The sequence below is a fragment of the Cervus canadensis genome, chromosome 3, assembly GCF_019320065.1.
Source record: "Cervus canadensis isolate Bull #8, Minnesota chromosome 3, ASM1932006v1, whole genome shotgun sequence".
NCBI classification, from domain to species: Eukaryota; Metazoa; Chordata; class Mammalia; order Artiodactyla; family Cervidae; genus Cervus; species Cervus canadensis.
In genome coordinates, this window is record NC_057388.1 from 21,560,264 (window position 1) to 21,583,024 (window position 22,761).

General features: G+C 38.7%; 1 protein-coding gene across 4 annotated transcripts in view; it reads right to left on the reverse strand.

Moving 5' to 3' along the window:
- Positions 1-12,951, reverse strand: part of DGKB (diacylglycerol kinase beta) — an 808,737-nt gene extending 795,786 nt beyond the window's left edge. For 2 of the 4 annotated variants that reach the window (XM_043462753.1, XM_043462752.1), the window contains exon 1: positions 12,638-12,922. The gene's annotated coding sequence lies outside the window, so the exon portion shown is untranslated. Of the gene's footprint in view, positions 1-12,614 lie in introns of all 4 variants that reach the window. The other 2 variants (XM_043462754.1, XM_043462751.1) reach the window with 2 other exon arrangements.
- Positions 12,952-22,761: the final 9,810 nt, after the last annotated feature.

Consider the following 22,761-nt stretch of genomic DNA (forward strand, 5'->3'; position numbering starts at 1 on the left):
CAACAGACATTCTTGAAGAGATAAAGAGGGGCAGCATCATGGAGTTTCATCTCCGTGCATGCTTAGTCACTCAGTCATGTCAGACTCTCTGGGACCCCTAGGACCATAGCCCGCCAGGCTCCTCTGTCCATGGGATTCTCCAGGCAAGAATACTGGAGTGGGCTGCCATTTCCTTCTCCATTGAACAAGGGTATAGAGAAGGTGGGTGGCAATGGGGAACAAGGTTGAAGTTATTGTGGCTATTCATATTTTTTAAAATTAAAACCAAAGTTAATTAAAATATTTAAATGCCAGTACAAAAAAGGAAATGACACAGAGGAAAAGTTACAGATATTCAAGTGTTTCATTTCTTAAGGAAATATACAGAACATGTGTGGCAGGGTTTTATGAGAAGGCTGCTGTGGAGAATGGTAAGGAAAATAAAACACGGGCACTTGAAGAATTATCAAGATGAGACGAAGATGGGAGATCACAAATTTATTATGGTACTAGTTTTCATGTTTTTTTATTTTCACTAGCATTCAGGACCCCAGGTGAAAAAGCAAAGCCAGGGTGCTTAATAGAGAAATGGTAGATTTTGTCAGATATAAAATGAAAGAATACAAAAGAATAAAGATCTGGTTGGGCAAAGAGTTATTTATTTAAGTTGTATAGTAGGCCTTGCCTGAATAGTATAGAAAGGGTGAATGAGAAAAAAATCATTGGAAGAAAAGAAGGTATGTTAAAGTACTAGAGACTGGTGGGAGGTAGAGAGAATTAGGTGATGACTGTTTCATGATTCATTATCTCAAACATGATAAATTTCAGATAATACCAAGATCCAGACTGGAGTCATTGTCCAGTGGTTAACCTGCAATAGAGTGGTATGTTAATGAAGGTAAGGCTGCTAAGGAATTTCTGTAGGGTATTGATTGACTTATCTGCCTATATACTTTCATTAATCATTATCAAAATAGGAGATATAAAAAACTGTCATCCAGATTTCTAAATTTGAAAGAGTAATAGAGAAGATGACAGATGATACCAAAGGCAGTTGGGGATGATAATATAAAAAGCAAAGCAAAACGAAACAATGTATCTCAGATGAACTGTTTTTTACGCCATACCCTGAACTGCTGAAAGGAGTCACAGGTTGAGTGATAAACAGTAATTTACTACTATCACTGTAAATTGATTACTTAAATGCCCCCAATATAATCCAGATTCTAGATTTCTCTTATCATAAAGTCTCCAGCACTGTCAAAAAACCTTAAACTTTCTCCACTTTGTACAAATTCTACAAAATAAATTTAAATTCCAGAAATATCCTCAATTTAGCACTACAAAACACGCACACCTACTCAGATTGCTCTTCTCCTCCTTCCTTTCCTCTTTCTTTACAGAGAATGTTACTCGTGGTCCAAGTCACCAACTCAATTCCACATTCTGTGGTATCCATCAAACATCCCTTTAGCTTCTACATTTTAATTATTTCAACATCTCATAGTTACGTAAACATGCTCAAGAATCTCCCACATTAGAAAAGAAAAAGCTTCCTCAAATTTCTGTGATTCTTCAGAACCAGCCTATCTTTTCTCAAAAGCTTTGTAGACAGACATGTGGCATGAGTCACTCTATCTCCATTTCCTGAGCTCCTACTCAATCCCTAACACATTTTTCATGTGGCTTCACCCCAATCACATCATTAGCTAAGTAAGATCAGCAATGAGCACCCTGTGTTCAAATCCAAGGATTTTTTTTTTTTTTCACTCCTCATCTTAACCTCTCAGCAACATCTGGCAGCTATGAACACTTGATCTTTCTTGTGGGAGGTTTTTCTCTGGTCTTTGGAATACCACAAATCTCTCACTGTTTTCCTCCTCGGTGACAATTCATTTTCCTCTTCACAATCCCATCTACTCCAATACACTCAAAAATATTAGAATTCATCAAGATTTGTTCCCTAAATCATCATCTTTCTCATTCTACAGTATTTTCTCATGAATTATTATCTATTCCAAAGGAATGAATTACCATCTGAACCACAAAATGTATATATCTCTTTCCCTGTTTGCTGCTCTCATCTCTTTATTCATGTAGCCAACTGTTCACTCAAGAGTTGTGCTGGATGAATGAAAGCAATATTGGTTTCCACATAAGGGTAAAAGAATAATGATCTCTTGTGAATACTTTTATTGTCCTTTTTTTTGATAAATTCCAAATTTCCCTCAAGACCCAACTCAAGCTCTAAATGATCTGTGATTAATTTCTTAGTGTCTTATTTATTCATCTCCTATAGCAATCAGGTAATCCTCTGCATCTATTTTTATTGCTGCACATAGACCATGATATTATAACTTCTACATCTATGTGTCTTCCCGCAACACCCAATTTAGAAGCTACTTAATGTTAGGGCCAGATTCTATTTATAATTTTCTTCCCAGAACTTACTAATCTGATATATGGTAGATGCTTGAAAATTAGAACAACACATTGTGTTCTGGGGTTTTCAAGTATATATTAATAGATACTTCCGTAAAGAGGGATTCTGTGATTAAATAAGGTCAAGGAAGTTTGTACTAAATCTCATTCCAAGAGAATCTAACACACACTTGCACCTGAAGAACTGTAAGACATCCTTAATATAGAAAACTATTTAACTTTGCTTAATGTGTAGATGGGCATCCCAGGTGGCAAAGTGGTGAAGAATCTGCCTGCCAATGCAGGAGATGTGGGTTTGATCCCTGGGTCAGGAAGATCCCCAGGAGAAGGAATGGCAATGCACTCCAGTATTTTTGCCTGGAAAATCCTGTGGACAGAGGAGCCTAGCAGGCTACTGTCCATGAGGTTGCAAAAGAGTCAGGCACAACTGAGCAACTAAACAACGTTTAGATAAGGAAAGCTTCCTTTTCCCTTTTCTTGTCTTAAAACACATTGGTATTTCTCAAACAATTTTTCCTTATGTCTTGAGATAGTTAGGATTTTAACTTATTAGGGTCAGCAAAACAGATGTCGAAGACCCAGAGGGTATGGGGCATCCTCCACCCAGGATACTCATCAACGTATAACTCCTTCAAAAGAGGTCTGACACTTCTTAGCAGAAAAGAAATTTTGATCAACATAGTACTACCATTCTACTGACATATACATCAAGTCTAACAGATTCTTAGTGTTTTCTTTTTTGCAAAGGTATTAATTTCAAAAATTCAACCAATAGAATGGGAAAATTATTACAGCCACATTGAAACCATTCTTGTGGGTTTTTTTGAAAGTGCGCTTATAAAGATAATATGGGCTTCCCAGGTGGCGCTAAGTGGTAAGGAACCCAGCTGCCAATGGAGGAGACATAAGAGATACAGGTTCAATCTCTGGGTTGGGAAAATCCCCTGGAGGAGGTCATGGCAACCCACTCCAGTATTCTTGCCTGGAGAATCCCATGGACAGAGGAGCCTGGCGGACTATAGTCCATAGAGTTGCAGAGAGTAGGACATGACTGAAGTGACTTCGCACACTAAGATAATATAGTTACCTCAACACCAGCTGTGCCACCAGACAGTTACGCAGGTAGTTTGAATGATAGAAGCATTCATAGCTCTAAAACAGAATCCCCATTTAAAGCTCAAAAACCCTACCACTTTACTCCCACAAAATGCTGTCTAGTACACTTTGGATAGAGCACATTTAAAACCAAGGACCCAAAACAAAACAACAGCCCTCCCATGAAAGACGTTTATGCTTTGCTTTCTTCCATGTGTTATAGGGAAGGAGACTCTACTTGCCAAACAGAAAGTTCTGACATATGGCGTGGCAAATAACATTATATAACAATAAAGCACCCATCCTGGTAATCAGAACTCTTATTAGGAACAACAGGATTGCAAAATGACTCATCAGCCTCTGTGCTCTTTCCCGATTCTAGTAATTTGGGACAAGTGTGGGGAAGTTACGAGTTGTTTATATGCAGCCCAAAATGACAGGCAAGAGAAGTTACTAAGCAACATTAAGTACTTGCATTTTCTCATCTTTAAAAGCTGCCACGAGCTGAATAATCCTGTAATATAAAGGTAAAGGGAAAAGCAATGTGGGAGTCCTGTTTTTGCCTCAATGAAAATGTTTTGCTCAATAATTCTGAAATTCTGATTCACCATGAGTTCATCTGTCTTGGTTTTAAGGATTATCTCAGGTGTATAATCCCCTTCTATTCACTGTGAACACCAGAAATTTGTTCTATAATGGAAAAGAAAAAAAAAAAAAGCAAGGCGGGGTGGGGGGAGTAGTTCTTCTGGGTCTTGAAACCAGTTTGTCCTCCAGTAAATGGGATCTTTGTTCTCTAATTCAGCTTTTAGTTTTTTTCGTAGCATGTATTACAACAATAACAACCACAACAATAAGTCATGCCCTGGTGTCTTTGTTTAGTGTATCTGCTTCCTGTTTCTCTCTCAATGAAATGAGTTCAGTACTGTAGGAACTTGTCTATTATTTTCCACTGCCTCCCCTGAGTCTGGCCCAGTGCCTGCCAAGGACAGTAGCCCATCCATGACTGAGATGAACTAGAACCCAGTGTCATGGTATTAGGAGTTGTGTTTCTTAAGGAGATGGTTTTAATAATTATGTCTACTGACCCTTAAATTTCCCGGAAATCGCTGTGTTGTTGACAATCTCTACGACATATACTACAAAGGGCAGACAAGTGAGAATTCCCCAGCTCTTATGTCTTTTGATTAAGGAACCAGCAAAGGGATTCCTTGGTCAAAAGCCCAGGAAGAACTTTTCCTTACATTCTCTGTCTCAGCAAAACAGCTTGCTGAATAAACTACAAACTCATCTTTTGTGCTTGAAGTCTGTTTTCAGGTCAAGGATCCTATAAAGCTTTTGCACAGCACCTCTGTTTCCTCCTCTTTCCACTTCATCTAATTCAAAAGGAGCTGATGTAGGGAGTAATCAGTCTCCTCACAGAAGAGGTCACATTTCCCAGCAGGGTTGGGTATAAACAGCAGAGTAGTCAATATCAATGAAAACAGAATATCATTCCGTACCTTAAATGAATGATGTATGTGTGTTAGTCGCTCAGTTGTGTCCGACTCTTTGCAACCCCATGGACTGTAGCCTGTCAGGCCCCTCTGCCCGCGGAATTCTCCAGGCATGATACTGGAGTGGGATAGCTGTGACTATATTTTTAAGAGGAAGAATGAAAATGAAAGACCTCTTATTATGATTCTAGTTAAGAGGAGGTGAATTAAAATTTTGCCAGCCACTCTATGGGTGGTGCTTACATGTGTTATTTAAATGATCTGGGTTAACTGTTACCATTTTTTATAATTCAATGAAACCCTTTTGGGAAAAATAAGAAGACTCTCTATAGAGAATGTTGATTATAACATTCAATAGATTTTATGAGTCATATTTTAATAATATAAAACTAAAATAAAAACCACTTTTAGATTTAGATTTTATCTCAAATATTTTCTCTGTTATTGATACTTCATTCTTTACCTGAGACAACATCTCCAAACTTAATAGGAAATAATAAATAACTAATACTTTTAAATATTTATTATGTACCTTCTGTTCTCAGACCCTTGCATGATTAAATCATTTAATTCTATGAAGTGGTTATCATTTTCATTTATCCCCGCTTTTCAAAGAGAAATCTAAAGCATAGAATTTAACTAACTTGCTCAAGGTCATCCAAGTAGTAAAGATTTGCAGCTAGGCAATTTGAATATAAAATGTAAGTTTTAACCCCTATATCATAGTGTCTGCTGCTACTGCTACTGCCAAGTCACTTCAGTCGTGTCCGACTCTGTGCGACCCCATCCCTGGGATTCTCCAGGCAAGAACACTGGAGTGGGTTGCCATTTCCTTCTCCAATGCATAAAAGTGAAAAGTGAAAGTGAAGTCACTCAGTCGTGTCCAACTCTTTGTGACCCCACGGACTGCAGCCTACCAGGCTCCTCCGTCCATGGGATTTTCCAGACAAGAGTACTGGAGTGGGGTGCTATTGCCTTCTCCGATCATAGTGTCTAAGAAGGGAATAATGAAATTCAAATGAGCATTGTTGCATGTTCAGAAATTATACATGGAGTCAACTTCTCCACATCTTCAAGATGAATCATCAAACTATGAAATGAGCTAAGATTCTTTCAACTTAATTATAATTATATTACAAAGAAGGCCTAGCCACCTCAATGGGGTAAGCTTATCCAGAGATATTCTGTTGACAGAATTTCAAAGAGATTTTAAATAGCTACCGCACTTCTCATTCCGTCTGTCCTTTTCCTGGTTATAGTTTAATATTTCATAACTAATTCATATGGATTAGAAAGAGACTGAAATAGAATCATTTGACCTAAGATGATATTTTTAATAAAAATATTGTATTTTGGAAAGCCTTATGTGATGTCCATCTAGTTCACATTGTTATAATATTTACATACTTACTGAAAGAAATTTTAAAAATCATTTAACAAGTAAGACCCAAATTATCCCATAAACAAAAAATGCTTCTTTTGGAGGAGGAGAAATGGGGATTGATTTTCCCACCATTATCCAGGCTTCCCTTGTGGCTCAGCTGGTAAAGAATCCGCCCACAATGCAGGAGAACTGGGTTCTATCCCTGGGTTGGGAACATTCCCTGGAGAAGTGAAAGGCTACCCACTCCAGTATTCGCGCCTGGAGAATTCCATGGACTGTATAGTCCATGGGGTCACAGAGAGTCAGACACGACAAAGCAACTTTCACTTTCATCCATTTCTTCATTTTTCTCTAGTGGTAGTCAAGTTTCTATCTTCTGGTCACAGATATGACTCAATATTTTTGAGCAATGACTCACTCAAAGCCTCAAGACTTTTCCTCAAAAGAAAAAAGAGTTCAACAAACAATTTATAAAAAGCACCATTTCACAACTTTATTGTCCCACAGAGCAAAACATTTTTAATGAATAACTTATTGTAATATTTGTTTTCCCCCTTCAAAATACATTAGTACCATAAGCTAGATAACATTAAAAATTTCAATATTATGATTTGGAAGTATGACATCTATCATATCATAAAACATTATCTCCTATGTTCTAGATATGCAATTCCAGACAGGGTGAGAAATATCTTGTGAGTAATTTTACAATAATTATGAGTTCAATGTATTAAAATATACTGCATGGCTCAGACCTTACAACTTACAACTATTCTCTATTCTCTAGCCTTTTTTTGCAGAGGGTAAAGCCTGTGAAGGGCCTCCCTGGTGGTTCAGTGATAAAGAATCTGCCTGCCAATAAGATCCCCTGGAGAAGGAAATGGCAACCCACCCCAGTATTCCTGCCTGGAGAACACAGAGGAGCCTGGCAGACCATAGTTCATAGGGTCGCAAAGAGGCAGCCACGACTTAGCGACTGAACAACAAAGCCTGTGAAAGGGACTGTCTATTTTTTTCATAGAATTGAATTAGAGCTTTGAATTCAGTGTACCAAAAGTGTAACTTATTATTGAAGTTATTACTGAACTCCAATAATGTATTAGACGGTATCTGCAGCACTGAAGTCCCAGAGATAAAAAAGGCTTGGTTTTCTTCCTTAATGTAGATAAGATTATTTCAACCCTCTGTGGCATATTCAATTTTAAAGTCAAGCACACATTTCAGTGGAACCATTGAGAAGGCTAGTGGGGCCAGTGGTAGAATACAAACAGAATTCAAGAAGGTCATGATACTAGAGCAGAAGCTTAAGAGATACAGATGCATCATCAGGTAAAACCTAATAGACTGACTGTATCCAGAAAGAAGTTGTAGACAGAGATAGCCTTCTCCAGGGGATCTTCCTGACCCAGGGATCAAACCTGGGTCTTCTACACTGCACGCAGACTCCTTACCATCTGAGCAACCAGGAAAGCCCAAAAATAGCCATGAGCAGAGACAAAAGAGATGAACAAATAGCTTGCAACATGCAGGGTCATAACAAACCAGTGATAAGAGTAGACTTGGAGCTTTTGGTTAAAAGCACGGGCTCTGGAGCCAGACTGTCCAGATGGGTTCCCATCCCAGCTGGATCCTAATCTCTAACTGTGGGTGGTAAGTCATTTAATCCTTTTGTGCCTCAGTGTTCTCCTTTATAAAATGGAAATGATGATGATAATAGGATTATCCCATATGAGTGTTTTCAAGATTAAATGCTCAAAAATGCTTAAACAAGCAACTAGCATGTAGGAAGCACATGATAAAAATTACTGTCACTATTTTTAAAATACGAGGGCAAGAAAGCCAAGGCACCACATTCAAAAATCAACCCTTGAAACGAACTCTATTCCAAACCTCTACCTGCAGTATCACAAATGACAAAGAAAAGAGCAAGAACTGGGGTTGACATCATGAATGTATCTGCAAAGCCTCATCACCATACAGATCTATGACAGCAGTTCAGTAGCATCACCTTTCCTTATGGAGCATGTACATTTATACATTGATTTTGAAGATGACAGCTTTTGTGCTCCTTAATCTGTAGTGATTGGCATATTGCCAATAAGAAATAAATGAGTCAAGGACATTGTGTTTCAAACTTAAAATGCCATACAGACTCCCTGTTACAAGGCAAATTCTTCATTTCCAATTGTTGACTCAGATAATACTTAAAAAAAAAAGAATTTCAGCTGTTTAAATTTAGCATGCTGAGAAAGACCAATCTTAAAATACTGTTTGGCATTATGCCCATAACATTTTCATTTTATTCCTTGTTAGTATTTGTCTTCTGTGATGAGACGACAAATGACAGTAATCATGTTATTCTCCTTAACACTTCAAATTTTACCTAAATGAACCATTTTGCTTTTATCCTCACCAGTTAAAGATGGCCTTTCATTTCCTGGCAAATTTTCAGAAGGTGATTATGCAAGAGCCAGTGATATTTCCAAGCACTGTTTTACCTCTTCAGTCATCATCTGGTCTTTCTCCCTCCTTTTCTTTGAATCATCATTTTTACTCTTAAACACACATACATGCACACACACGCAAAGGCGATTACCTGAACACAAGGCTAATCTAATTTTTATAATCAGACCTATTTAAGGAGATATTTTGATTCTCTGCTTTATCTGTGTCTTTAAACATCTCCACCCCACACACAGCCCAAATAGGTTGTTTTTTTAGAGTTCCTCAGAGCACAGAATCTAGACAAGGTCTCAGCCCAGGCTCCAACCATGTGATCTCCTTATTTTACTCCCACATTAACTCCATCATCATTCTTCCCAGCAAAGATGCCCTCGGCTTCATTTTCATGATTCATGAAGCCAGAGCAGAACACTGAAACTGGAATTGTAAAGTACGCCAAATTTGGTTTTGGGGTCAATTTAGGTTCCAGTTTAAGCAGATTCAATCTTGGATATCAGTAAAGCTGAGAGTTCTCTCTTGACTGATATAATTTTTCAAGCACTCTGAGCCCACACTATCCACAAAACAATAAGCTCATTCCACTTGATCCATGGTAGAGTACCGTTGTAATAAAACAAAGTGACAAAGTGATGAAGAGTTGGAGCTAGTCACACTTGAGGGCTAATCCAAGCCCACCGTTTACTAAATATGTTCCTTTGGTAATTTGCTTATTCCCTCTGGGGCTGAATTTCTTATCAATGGGAGAGAATGCCATCTCTCTCCTATAGCTCTTATCCTATAAGTGAGAAAACATATTCAAAGTGCTTAACCTTTGAAAGGGCAAGACAGGGGAAGGTACAAACTACTTGGTTTAAAATAAATAAAATACAAAGGTGTAATATACAGCTCGGGTTATACAGCCAACATTTTAGAATTTTTAAATGGAATGCAATCATAACAATACTGAACCACTATGTTACACACTTGAAACTCATACTGTAAATTGACTACAATTATAAAGCAAATAAACAAAGTGCTGAACCTAAGTCCTGCCATTACTGCACTCACCATAACCAGGAACTTCTTATGGTTTACACGGTGAGAAAGCCGTACATGCAAATAACTTAAGGAGCTATCAAGGAGTTGAACCTACTTCACAGGCAATACCTAAGGATGAACAGGTGCGTGGGATTCTTACTGGAGGTCATATTTTGTGTTGGTGTTTTGCAAGAGCAAGAAAATGCCATAGATGCAAGAGGAACAATAGGAAGAGGCTTCTCCAATATCTTGTCTAGAGCTTCCTCCAGGCAGGGGCTTCTAAGCTAAAGGTGTTACTCTTGTAAAGAGAATAATGCTAGAGTCCAAGCATACATAAGTACAGTTCTATTCCTGAGTCCAGCCAGGAAGAGAAGCACCCAGGAAAGGATATTCTTAAAATATCATTTCAAGCCTAGATATCAATATCACAGTCGTGATTGGTAGGCAGAATAAGATTGAGGGACCAGATGATCTTCGTCTGGCTTGTCTGGCCACAACTCTTCCTTCTTTCACGTGTGCAAAGAAAAGCATGAGTCACAGGATACTCGTCTAGTTCAGACTCTGTTCCAGCAAATCTTACCAATGGTTTAAACTTTAAAATAATTATTTTATTCCAAAAATGGCTTTGAAAATCTTCTCCTCAGATATAACATGAGGTTTGTTTACCAATAGGACAACCAAAATACCAAGCAAAGGTATTCCCCGAACTCAATACCACCTGCCTGTTTTTTCTTTAAAGAAATCCTGAAGGACTCCTATTCAATTTAAATTCTTATCAGTTTCAATCAGGCTCTCAGGCTGATTTTTATTCTCTTTAGCTAAATTCTTGCGGAGAAGGCAATGGCACCCCACTCCAGTACTCTTGCCTGGAAAATCCCATGGACGGAGGAGCCTGGTAGGCTGCAGTCCATGGGGTTGCTAAGAGTCGGGCACGACTGAGCGACTTCACTTTCACTTTTAACTTTCATGCATTGGAGAAGGAAATGGCAACCCACTCCAGTGTTCTTGCCTGGAGAATCCCAGGGACGGGGGAGCCTGGTGGACTTCCATCTATGGGGCCGCACAGAGTCGGACACAACTGAAGTGACTTAGCAGCAGCAGCAAAATTCTTGAGGTTCGGGTAATGATTTATTCTAAAGTTATCTGGGAACTACTTATAAACTCATCACAAACATATTCTTATAGTCTTTGTATAGATGTGATTTTTTCATATTTGCAAAAAACTTTAACCACCATCATGCATGCACTATCATAACAAATATATCCCCTGGATTATATTTGACTTTGTGATATAAGTTTTTTTGCACTGAGAAATTATGCATGTATGGAATGGATTACCTCCAACAAGCTGGGTATTGCGATAAGAACACAAATATACCTGGAGATCCCTAAGAAGCATAGGCAAAGTAATTAAATTATATTCAGAATATGTTTATAATAAAACAAGATTAGGTGGTTAGAGAAATATTGATAAAACCAAAAATGAAAATATTTGGAGATTATTAAACTAAAATAATTGGAAAAGTCTGATCTTTTGTTTCCTCTTTTCTAATAATGGAGAACTCAGATTACTTTACATTTCACAATAGTTGCTTGATAAGGTTTTGACACTCGTTTCCACCTATAGAATTTATGGCAGTACATGAAAGTGTTTAGCTCAAAATTCTGGATTCTGTTTTGGATAACCTCTGCTTTTCCATTAATATTTCTTGGAGAAAACTATAGTAACATAGTATTGTCTTCAACAATCCAGTAGCTAAGTCTAGTATTTTTGTGACATATTCTTTCTGCTTGAGAGAGTCCCGTTTTTTTCTCCATTATAAAAATCTAGTCAGTGTAAAAGAGGACCTGGTTAGAAATACTCCAGTGTTCTTAGATTATTCCTGGTTTCCTTTTTGAAAAAGACCTTTCATGTTCTGCCTGTATTCACATTCATTTGGTCATTTGCTTTACAATGGTCTGACCTGTTTCTACCTCCTTTTAAAAGTTGGTTATCTGCAATTTGAGCAGCCAGTAGAAGTCATTTTTTTTTTAAAAAGTTTTTTAAGCCTCTTTTTTTTTTTTTTTTTTCCAGTGAACACAATGCTGCTTGGATCTAAGTATAAGTCCATGTATGTAATAAACCAACACTTAGAAATTTCAAAGAAGGCACCGTTTAGCAAGTGGAAGAGATTATTGCAGTTGTAAGAAAGTGGGGGAATCCTGTACCCACTACAGAGTACTTGAATGTTTCTCATATCATCAGTGTCGCCTCAGGTTGTTGCCTAGCAATTATTTAAAGACCTACTTCACGTCTTAATAAAGTAAATCAAAGACTCTTGTTTTGTTTGATGGCTTCTTTACAGGTTAGGAATAAGTCTGGAATGAAACTTAATTAACTGGGCATTTGAAAATCTAAGCCAGCCTCCTCACACATTTTCTGTTGAAAATGCAAGCTGTTACCCATTAGTAACTTTCAGAAGCCCACTCTTGTAAGTAAATCTAGAAAACGCATTTACCAGTGGTGCTGCCGAAAACCACCATAAACAGGGTGCTTCCTGCAGACCTACCCGACAAGCAGCGTCCGTAGGTACCTAACTGAGAGTAACTCGATTACAGCATAACTAGGACAGAAGTCAAAGAGACAAACCGATTTAATATCTCGTGGTGAATCCAAAAGCTCTGCTTTTCTAACTTTCCTCGCCATTTCTGGTCAGCTTCCCTGCCCCCCGCACCACATACCCAGAAGCCACTCAAATTACCAGCCGTGTCGAGCTGAACTTACTGCAGTGTGATGCAGGCGAAGCCTGGCCACAGCTCTGAAGCCAGAGCGACTGCTTTTCCGGAGAGGAGCCGGGACTCGCCAGCTCGCAGGATCCCTTCCAATTCACACGCTCCGCTCAGTCAGAAGGCTCCCTCACAGCTCGGCCTCCCCAGAGGAGTGGAGCTTCAAGAACTCTGCTCACAGCATCTCCTCCTCTCGACTTCCACCCCCCTTCCAGAACACCCAGCCCAGTCTAACTAGTGTCTGAGAGATGGAAATCCACTTCCAGTCAACAACACGGGCTGCCGGCAGCCTCCCGACTCCTGACAATTTGCAACTCAAAAACCGCGGAGGCTGAAAGCTGGAGGTTTCCGGAGCCTCCAAGTCATCTTTGGCAGCCCCCCCTCCCCACCCCTCACTCCTCCCACTTCCCCCCTCCTCTACCGCGGCCGCCTCCAGGCTCCCACTAGGTATCACGAATGATTATTTTATTACCCATACCAATAAGCATCAGGAGGAATTTGTCAGAGATGAAATACCTGTTGTCCATGACTAATGCTCTTCTCTCGTGTCTTTGAGTCCTTGATTTATAGCAAGATGCGTTGATATTGAAGTGTGTGTGTGTGTGTGTGTGCAGCGAGGAGGAGGCGATCCACGCAGCGGCTGCAAGCAACAGCCTTGCCTATCTCTGGCTGCCGCTTCTACAGCTGCTGTTGCTACTACTGCTGCTGGAACTCAGGGAAAATGAGACAGGAGAGACGGGGCTCTAGGGCTATTTCACTGCTGGAGCAGTTATAGGACAAGGGAGGAGGCTGGACAGGTGGAGTGGCTGTCGCTGAAGCTCTGAGCTTGATTCCGGGCAATTACTACCATTCAGAATACAATTCCCCTCCACCAGGAAACCTGATACCTGTCTGCCTCTCCCTTCAGCCAAATGTAGTCCTTGATGGGTCATTGTTCATCAATGACCTGCCTAACCCACTTCTGGAAACTGTAGCAGCTGCACACTCTTTCTATATTCGGACTTGGTAACCTGGGAACAGGTGATTGGGGGATGGATGAGGATGAAGAAGGAAACGATGGGGGAGAGTAGGCGAATATTAAAAGAGTTGTACATATGTCTAACCAATTGGGGCACAGGTAAAAATGAAAGTTTTGAGCTATGTGTATAAAATAATGCATTGGGGGGGTAATAAAAATATAAGTCAGTAAAAAAAGCATGCCTGCTTTACAAAATGTGTGCAAAGCCAGACAGTTATTAAGGAGCTTGTTTAACAGCTTAAATGCAGAGAATGTTGATATACATGCCCCTGGGTGTCTCTCAGCTCCCCTGTGATACATCTACTGTGATTTCAATGTGTTAATACCACTGTCGGCTACAAATTCTGGTGAAACCTACTGGTTACCGCTGTCTATGTATGTTACCTTTCTCCTTATTGGCTGCTCATTCCCTGCCCTGTTATATCTCCAGATTATTCTCACATAAGGTGATATGCAGCAGAATTTATAAGTTAAAGAGGGTCTCCAAACCCTCTAAGACTAGAATACTTCTTAATGACTAAATGTATTTGCTATCATGTTCTTGTTCTGTAATAGGATGGGAGACTATGAACACACGCACGAACATGCACGCACACACCTTAATTGAATATTACTTTTAATCTGCTTTCACCATTCAATTTTCTGACCTAAAAATAAACTTAATTATTTTTGATTTTATTAGTAATGGACACCTTTAATTATCTCTACCTTGCTCTGAGCAATTTTCATATATGCCATACATTTTCCCAGTTGTTAGGGATTGTAGAGTCAGGATTAAATTGAACAGATGTTAATGAAAAAAAAGGAAAAGCCCCTGGAAATACAACAGGGAACCCAGAAGGAGGGAAGAAACCCAAAAGGATTACATAGTACATCTTTTCCTGATCTGTCTACATTAGAAAAATCTCTGCCTTTACCAAAACAAAGCCCAGTTAATTTCAAAGCATTTCTCAATTATCCAATAAGTATCAATTTTACTAAACCAACCCAACTACAGTTATAACAGAAAAAAAAGTTTTCTTTTAAAAATCACGCAATACAGTAAATTCAGAGTATCTACAACTTTTCAAATGTCAAATTCTAATGAAAACTGATGCCGAACAGCCACATATTTTTGCCTCAATTTCTGTTTGTCTACTAAATATCATACAACATGTAACTGATATTAAAAATCTGAAGAGGAGAGTAGATTGAAAACATATACACTATCATACGTAAAATAGACAGCCAATGGGAATTTGCTATATGACGCAGGGAACTCAAATTGGGACCCTGTGACAACCTCAGGGGTGCAGTGGGGTGAGAGGTGGGGAAGAGGTCCAAGAGGGAGGGGACACATGTATACCGGTGACTGATTCATGTTGATGAATGGCAGAAACCAACACAATATTGTAAAGCAATTATCCTTCAATTAAAAATAAACAAATTAAAAACATAATAAAAAATGTGAAGCGTAATTCCACATTTCCTATTTATCTACAATGGAACCCAAGGAACTAGGCAAAAATAGTGGACATCACTTAAAGACACATTTGATACAGAGGCTAATTTTATTCCTAGGTGATGTGATGTGAAAGTTATCCTGCCCTTCAAATCCCATAGTTTAGCAATATGGTGGGGAGGGCGGTGTGGGGGTTCAGCTTTACTTTTATTCTCACTTTAAAATTCAAATATATTTAAGAAGAGTAGTTACATTGTAAACATTCTTGAGACAGAGAGAGAATTTCTTAGATATCTTTATTACAGACAAACAGGAAACTAAAGATCCAGTCTAGATAGAAAAGGAAGAACCAGGAAGAATTGAAATAATTGATCATGAGCACTTACTTTGGCTGGCTTTTATAAAATTGCTTACAACATTAGTGAGATTTAAAGAAGAAACCACTTTCTTAACAAGACTACCACACAATTCCCAAGGTTTGACAATGGAAGAAGAAAAGTTTTGGTTGGGGATTGATGGCTGATCCTTATCTCTGACCCTTGTAACTCAGTATTTTCCATTTTGGAGGAAAACTTAAAAATAACTGCTTTATAACCTCATGCCCATTTCTCTAAGATGCCTCTTGGCCCCCAGCTCTAAATTTTCAGAAACTTCATAAGGATCATTGTATACTTACTTAATCTAAAAAGATAGTGATAGAAAAATGAACTTGTTCTATAAATTCCCATTAGTCAAAAAAATCTACAATTTATGGGAATACAGAAAGAAATAATTTCTTAACTTTCAACTAAATCTCTTTTACCATAGAAACATGTATTCTCAAACTAAATTCAGTGATTTAATAATACTCATTCACTGCAAAGAAAAACCAAAGGTCAGTAAACCTGCAATGGCAGAAGTCCTGTTTTTCTAGCTCACTCATGTATCTCTGAAATCCATCAAAGTGCTTAAAATATGTGTATGCATAGTAAATAGTTGCTTTTTTTAAATAAATGAGAAAATGAGTCAATGAATTAGCCTATGAATGCAGGGCATTGGAAAGATAAGTGGACAGAGAATAAAGATGTTTAAATTCACCCAGCCCTTACTCTGCTGGTAAATAACTGTGGCGCTTTAGGGAAGTGACTCACTTGTGGTTTCGAGCATCCTTTCAGGCATCTCCCTCAGACCCCACAAAACTGTAATAAATGCCTATCCCTAGTACTTCTCCAAAATGGTTTTTCTACTATACAAATTCAATCAATAAAATTCCCTAAAATCTCATTTCCTGAGCATTGTACAAACCAGTAACAACAGGACCCATATAATCTCTAAGAAACACATGGTTTTCTCCCACTTTTGACTCTTAAATCTGCAAGTGGTCAAGTGAGTACTGGGCCAGATGCTTAAAGAAAATAGGATGTTACACACTTAAGTATGTGTTTCTAAAATAATAGTCCTGAATCAGTGATTATAAGCAAGACCTTTGTTGACCTACTACAAACAGAAATAAAGTAAATCTTATACAAATAAAAAAATTATGAGAAGCAGAGCTTAAATAATGTAATACCATAGATTACTTACAGTAAATATAAGTCCATGTTCAATCACAGACTTTTATGTAAACTGGTATTTAAAAACACCTTGTCATGTTAATTTTATTCAACAAACATTTACTGAACATCCATTTACTGCAAAGCATTGGAAAGACAAACACAGTCCAACTGCATTTAAAGGACATATGGCCCCATAAAAAATGTATTCCTACTTTGCAATTAAAAGTTTTTGATTTAAGCATATTATGTTTTAGAAAAATAAAATAGTTCAAACTTATATCAAACATGATTTAAAACCTAGCCAAATTTGACTTAGGTGATGAAAGGAGAGCTACCTCTTAAATTGAGCAGACTGTCACATGGGGAATATTCCACTGGTTTCCAATCCATGAATCAATAGATGTAGGCTGGGAGGTTGGGGAAGATCCAGAAAAAATACAATCTTAGGGAAATGACTTTAAAAAGTAATAATCACAACATGCTGGCTATGGACAGGCCCTTGACCTCATCTAGTTCAATTTTCATATTTTATAGGCTAGAAACTAACATCTTATTTCATCATGGTTTATTGCCGGGAAGGTTATTTACCAGTTTCTCCACTGTGAAGGAACAGCACAGTGTTAGAGATGGGAATACCAGACCATCTCACCCGCCTCCTGAGAAATCTGTATGCAGGACAAGAAGCAGAAGTTGGAACTGGACATGGAACAACAGGCTGGTTCCAAACTGGGAAAGGAGTACATCAAGGCGGTATACTGTCATCCTGTTCATTTAACTTTTATGCAGAGCACATCACGCAAAGTACCAGGCTGGATGAAGCACAAGCTGAAATCAAGATTACAAGAAGTATCAGTAACTTAAAAATAAGTAACTTAACTTTTAACAGATATGCAGATGACACCACCCTAATGGCAAGAAAGTAAAGAGGAATTAAAGAGCCTCTTGATGAAGGTGAAAGAAGAGAGTGCAAAAGCTAGCTTAAAACACAACATTTAAAAAATGAAGGCATGACATATGGTCCCATCACTTGACAGCAAATAGATGGGGAAATAATGAAAACAGTGATAGGCTTTATTTTCTTGGGCTCCAAAATCATTGTGGATGGTGACTGCATGATGCAATTAAAAGAAGCCTGCTCCTTGGAAGAAAAGCTATGACAAACCTAGGAAACATATTAAAAAGCAGAGACATCACTTTATTGACAAAGGTCTGTATAGTCAAAGCTATCGTTTTTCCAGTAGTCATGTAAAGATGTGAGGTTTGGACCATAAAAGAAGGCTGAGTGCCAAAGCACTGGTGCTTTTGAACTGCGGTGTTGGAGAAGACTCTTGAGAGTCCCTTGGACAGCAAGGAGATGAAACATGTCAATCCTAAGGGAAATCAGTCCTGAATATTCATTGGAAAGGCTGATACTGAAGCTGAAGCTCCCATACTATGGCCACCAGATGCAAAGAGCCAACTCGTTGGAAAAGACCCAAGTGCTGGGAAAGACTGAGGGCAAGAGGAGAAGGGGGCAACAGAGGATGAGATGGTTGGATGGCATCACTGTCTCAATGGACATGGGTTTAAGTAAGCTCAGTGAGATAGCGAAGCACAGGGAGGCCTGATGTGTTGCAGTTTATGGGGTCACAAAGAGTCGGACACAACTTAGCTACCGAGCAGCAACATGTCCATTATAAGGATTTCAGAAGGAGAAGAGAGAAATGGGCAGAAAATGCAACTGATGCAATAATGGATGAAGAAGTCCCTTCACTGAGGTATAATCAACAAAATTAGAATATATTTAAAGTGTACAGTGTGATAATTTGAGGTACATATACATTATGAAAGAATTCCCATTACCAACTTAATTACCCATCACTTCATGTATTTAATTTTTCTCTTATTTTTGTGAAAACACTTAATGCTTCTACTCTCTTAGCAAACTTCTATTATAAAATATAGTTTTACTGACTATGTCACCATGTTATGTATTAGGCCCTCACAATATATTCATCTTAAAACTGAAAGTGTGTATCCTTTTACCAGCCTCTACCTAATTCTCCCACTACTGTTGATAGTTCAACTATTTTTTTAAATTCCATATATAAATAAAACCATGCAGTATCTTTTTTTCTCTTACTTATTTTACGTAGTTTAATGCCCTCCAGGATCATCTATATTATTAAAAACTACAGAATTTCCTTCTTTTTAAGGCTGAGTTATATATATATATGTGTGTGTGTGTGTCCTAGGTCATTGCAGAGTGGTTCAGTTCAGTTCAGTTCAGTCATGTCCAACTCTTTGCCACCCCATGAACCACAGAATGCCAGGCCTCCCTGTCTATCATCAACTCCCAGAGTTCACCCAAACCCATGTCCATCGAGTTGGTGATGCCATCCAACCATCTCATCCTCTGTCGTCCCCTTCTCCTCCTGCCCTCAATCTTTCCCACCATCAGGGTCTTTTCCAATGAGTCAGCTCTTCGCATCAGGTGGCCAAAGTACTGGAGTTTCAGCTTCAACATCCATCCTTCCAGTGAACACCCAGGACTGATCTCCTTTAGGATGGACTGGTTGGATCTCCTTGCAGTCCAAGGGACTCTCAAGAGTCAGAGTGGTGGAGGCCACAAAAAGGAGAATGCTCTTTTTGGATCAACACTGTTGGCAGGTCATGGGTGGGACTCACAGTGACCTCATTGCTGACTCTTGCAGCTAATGCTGCTGCCTGGAATGAGAGTTACTCTCTGGTTCCCAGAGGGTACCCACCAGGACACAGAACAGGATGTCTAGAATGAAAAATGCAACTTAGGCTGGAGGGCAAGGAGAAGCAGATGCTCTGCAGTGGCCAGAAAATGTTCACCTGCTGAGGTGGAGGTGCATGCTGTTATGTGGGTGTGAGTGTGGGTATGGGAATAATGGCTTCCCTGGTGGCCCAGACAGTAAAGAATCTAACCGCAATTCAGGAGACCTGAAGTTTGATCCCTGGGTTGGGAAGATCCCCTGGAGAAGGGAATGGCTATCCACTCCAGTGTTCTTCCTTGGAGAAGTCCAAGGACAGAGGAGAAGCATTTTCTTTATTCATTCATTGGTTCATAGGCACTTAGGGTGTTCCCATACCTTGGCTATTGTGAATAATGCTGTCACGAACATGCGAGTAGAAATACTACCTCAGGATCATGATTTCCTTTCCTTTGGATATATATGTATACACACACAGAAGTGAGAATGCTGGATCATACAGTATTCTTAATTTTCTGAGGAATCTGCATACTGCTTCAGAGAGAAGTCACACTGATTTATTTCCCCACCTACAATTCACGAGTCCCCATTTTTCACATCCTTGCCACCATTTATCTCTTGTCTTTTTGATAACAGACATCCTAACAGGTGTAAGGTAACATATCGCTGTGGTTTTGATCTGCTCTGATCTATGTTATTTCCTTCCTTCTACTAATGAGCTTAGTTTGTTCTTTTTTTTCTAGTTCCTTGAGGTCTAAAGCTAGGTCATTTGTTTGAGATCTTTCCTTTTTCTAAATGTATGCATTTATCACTACCAACTTCTGTCTTCCAACTGATTCTGCTGCATCTCATAAGTTCGGTATGTTGTGTCTCCAACTTCATTTGTCTCACGATTTTTTTTTTTTTGATCCATTTGTTGTTAAGGAGCAGGCTGTTTAATCTCTACATATTTGTGAATTTTCACTTTTTCCTCTTGCAGTTGGCTTCCAGTTTTATGCTGCTGTGCTTGAAAAAAGATGTCTGATATGATTTCAATCTTTTTAAATTTATTAAGACTTGTTTTGTGGCGTAACATTTAATCTGTCCCAGAAAATGTTCAAAGGGCATTGTGAAGAACATGTATTCTGTTATTGTTAGAATGAATGTTCTGTGTATGCTTGTTATAGCTATCATTTAGCCTAAGTCCACTCTTTCCCTATTGATTTTCTCTCTGGATAATCAACCATTATTGAAAGTGGGGTATTGAAGTCCCCTATTACTGTACTGCTGTCTATATCTCTCTTCAGATCTGTTAATATTTGCTTTATATAATTATGTAATCTGACATTGGGTGTATAAATATTTATAATTGTTATATAATCTTGATGAATTGACCTCTTTATTATGATACAATGGCCTTCTTTGTCTCTTGCTGCCATCTTGGCTTAAAGTCTAATTTCTTTGATATAAATATAGCTACCTCTGCTTTCTTTGGCTTGTCTACATGAACCCTCTATTTGGTAAATCACCTACCCCCTTTTCACTAAGATCATTTTCTAAAGATTTATCTTGTTCTTTTGATTGGAACATATTCCCATATTTCTTCCTTTCCCTTGCCTTTCCAAGTTGGTTTTTGAACATTAGGTAAGACAGCCACCTCTCCTAATCTTGACAGACTGCTCTCTTGTAGGAGATGAAGTCTATCAGTCAGCCCAGTTCAAGCTCTAGGTTTTCACTCAATCCTTTGTGATTTTCCAAGCTGCAGTCTTTGTTCTCAGGGGCTCCTAGTATTTGAGGGTGTGCCAAGACCTGTCAGTACACCAAAGGGAATGCTTGCAGTCGGCACCTAGCAGGGTAATTAGAAGCCAGATCCTCAAGTATCAGCTGGAAAAGTATGCAGTTAAGCCTCCATGCAGGAAAAACTGGGAGATGGGCAATTTTGCCTGTTTCTTCTGTGTTGAGTATGGGTGTATAATCATGGTATGGGGGTGAAGTACTCCTGCTCCCATTTAAAAACTGCTTCTTTCTAAGTTAAATTTATTTATTTTTAATTGAAGGATGATCGCTTTACAGTATTGTGTTCGTTTCTGCCAAACATCACCATGCTAACAACTGGATCTTTAGAAGCACAGATACATGAAAAGATATCCTGTTCTCATCGTTTCTAAGAATTAATGTTCAAAAGTGACCATTCCACCCAAAGCAATCTACTGATTAAACGCAATCTCTATCAGAAATCCAATGACACTTTTTACAGAAATAGAAAAGCCCTAAAATGGGTGTAAAATCACAAAACACTTCAAAGAGCCTAAGCAATCTTGAGAAAGAACAAAGCTGCTGACACACTTCCTCATTTCATACTACATGGTGCTACGTTGCTTCAGGCATGTCCAACTCCATGCGAGCCTACGGACTGTAGCCCGCCAGGCTCCTCTGTCCGTGGGATTCTGCCGGCAAGAACACCGCGGTGGGTTGCCCTGCCGTCTTTCAGGGGACCTTCCCGACGCAGAGATCAAACCTGTGTCTCTGATATCTCCTGTGCGTTCTTTACTACATTTGTCACCTGAGAAGTCCAAGTTCCTTGACTTTGTTTCTGGCAAAGATTTTTTTAGATATAGTATCAAAACACAGGAAACCAAAATAAAAAGTGGACTACAAGAATCTAAAAGCTTCTGCACAGCAAAGGAAACCAACAAAATAAAAGGGCAACCTATGCAACGAGAGAGTATATTTGCAAACCACATATCCAAAAGGGTTAACATCCAAAATATAAATGACATTTACATTACTCAATAACCAAAAAGATAATAACTCAATTATAAAACGGGACAAAGATATGATAGATATTTCTTCAAGGAAGACATACAAATGGTAACAGATATGAGAAAGAGCACTCCACATCACCAGTCACTAGGAATACGCAAATTAAAACTACAATGAGGTATTGTCTCTCACCTGTTAGGATGTCTCTCATCAAAAAGACAAGAGATTGCAAGTATTGCTGAGCATATAGACAAAAGGGTACCCTTGTGCATTGTGGGTAGGAATATAATTGGTGCAGTCAGTGCAGAGAACAGTAGGGAAGTTTCTAACAAAATTAAAATAGAACTATCATATGACCCAGAACTTCCATTACTTCATATATATCCAAAAACTGAGAAGAGGATCTCAAAGAGACATCTGCACCCCCATGTTCATGGCATCATTATTCACAATAGGCAAACTATAGAAACCTAAGTGCCAACCAAAGAATGAATGGCTAAAGGCGAAATGTGTTTGCACCTATAATACATACACACACAGTGGAATTTTATTCAGTGATGAGAAAGATAATACTGCCATGTACAACAACTCAGAAATCCTTTCATTTGTATACATGCATCAAATCATCACAATACACACCTTAAATATCTTATAATTTCACATGTT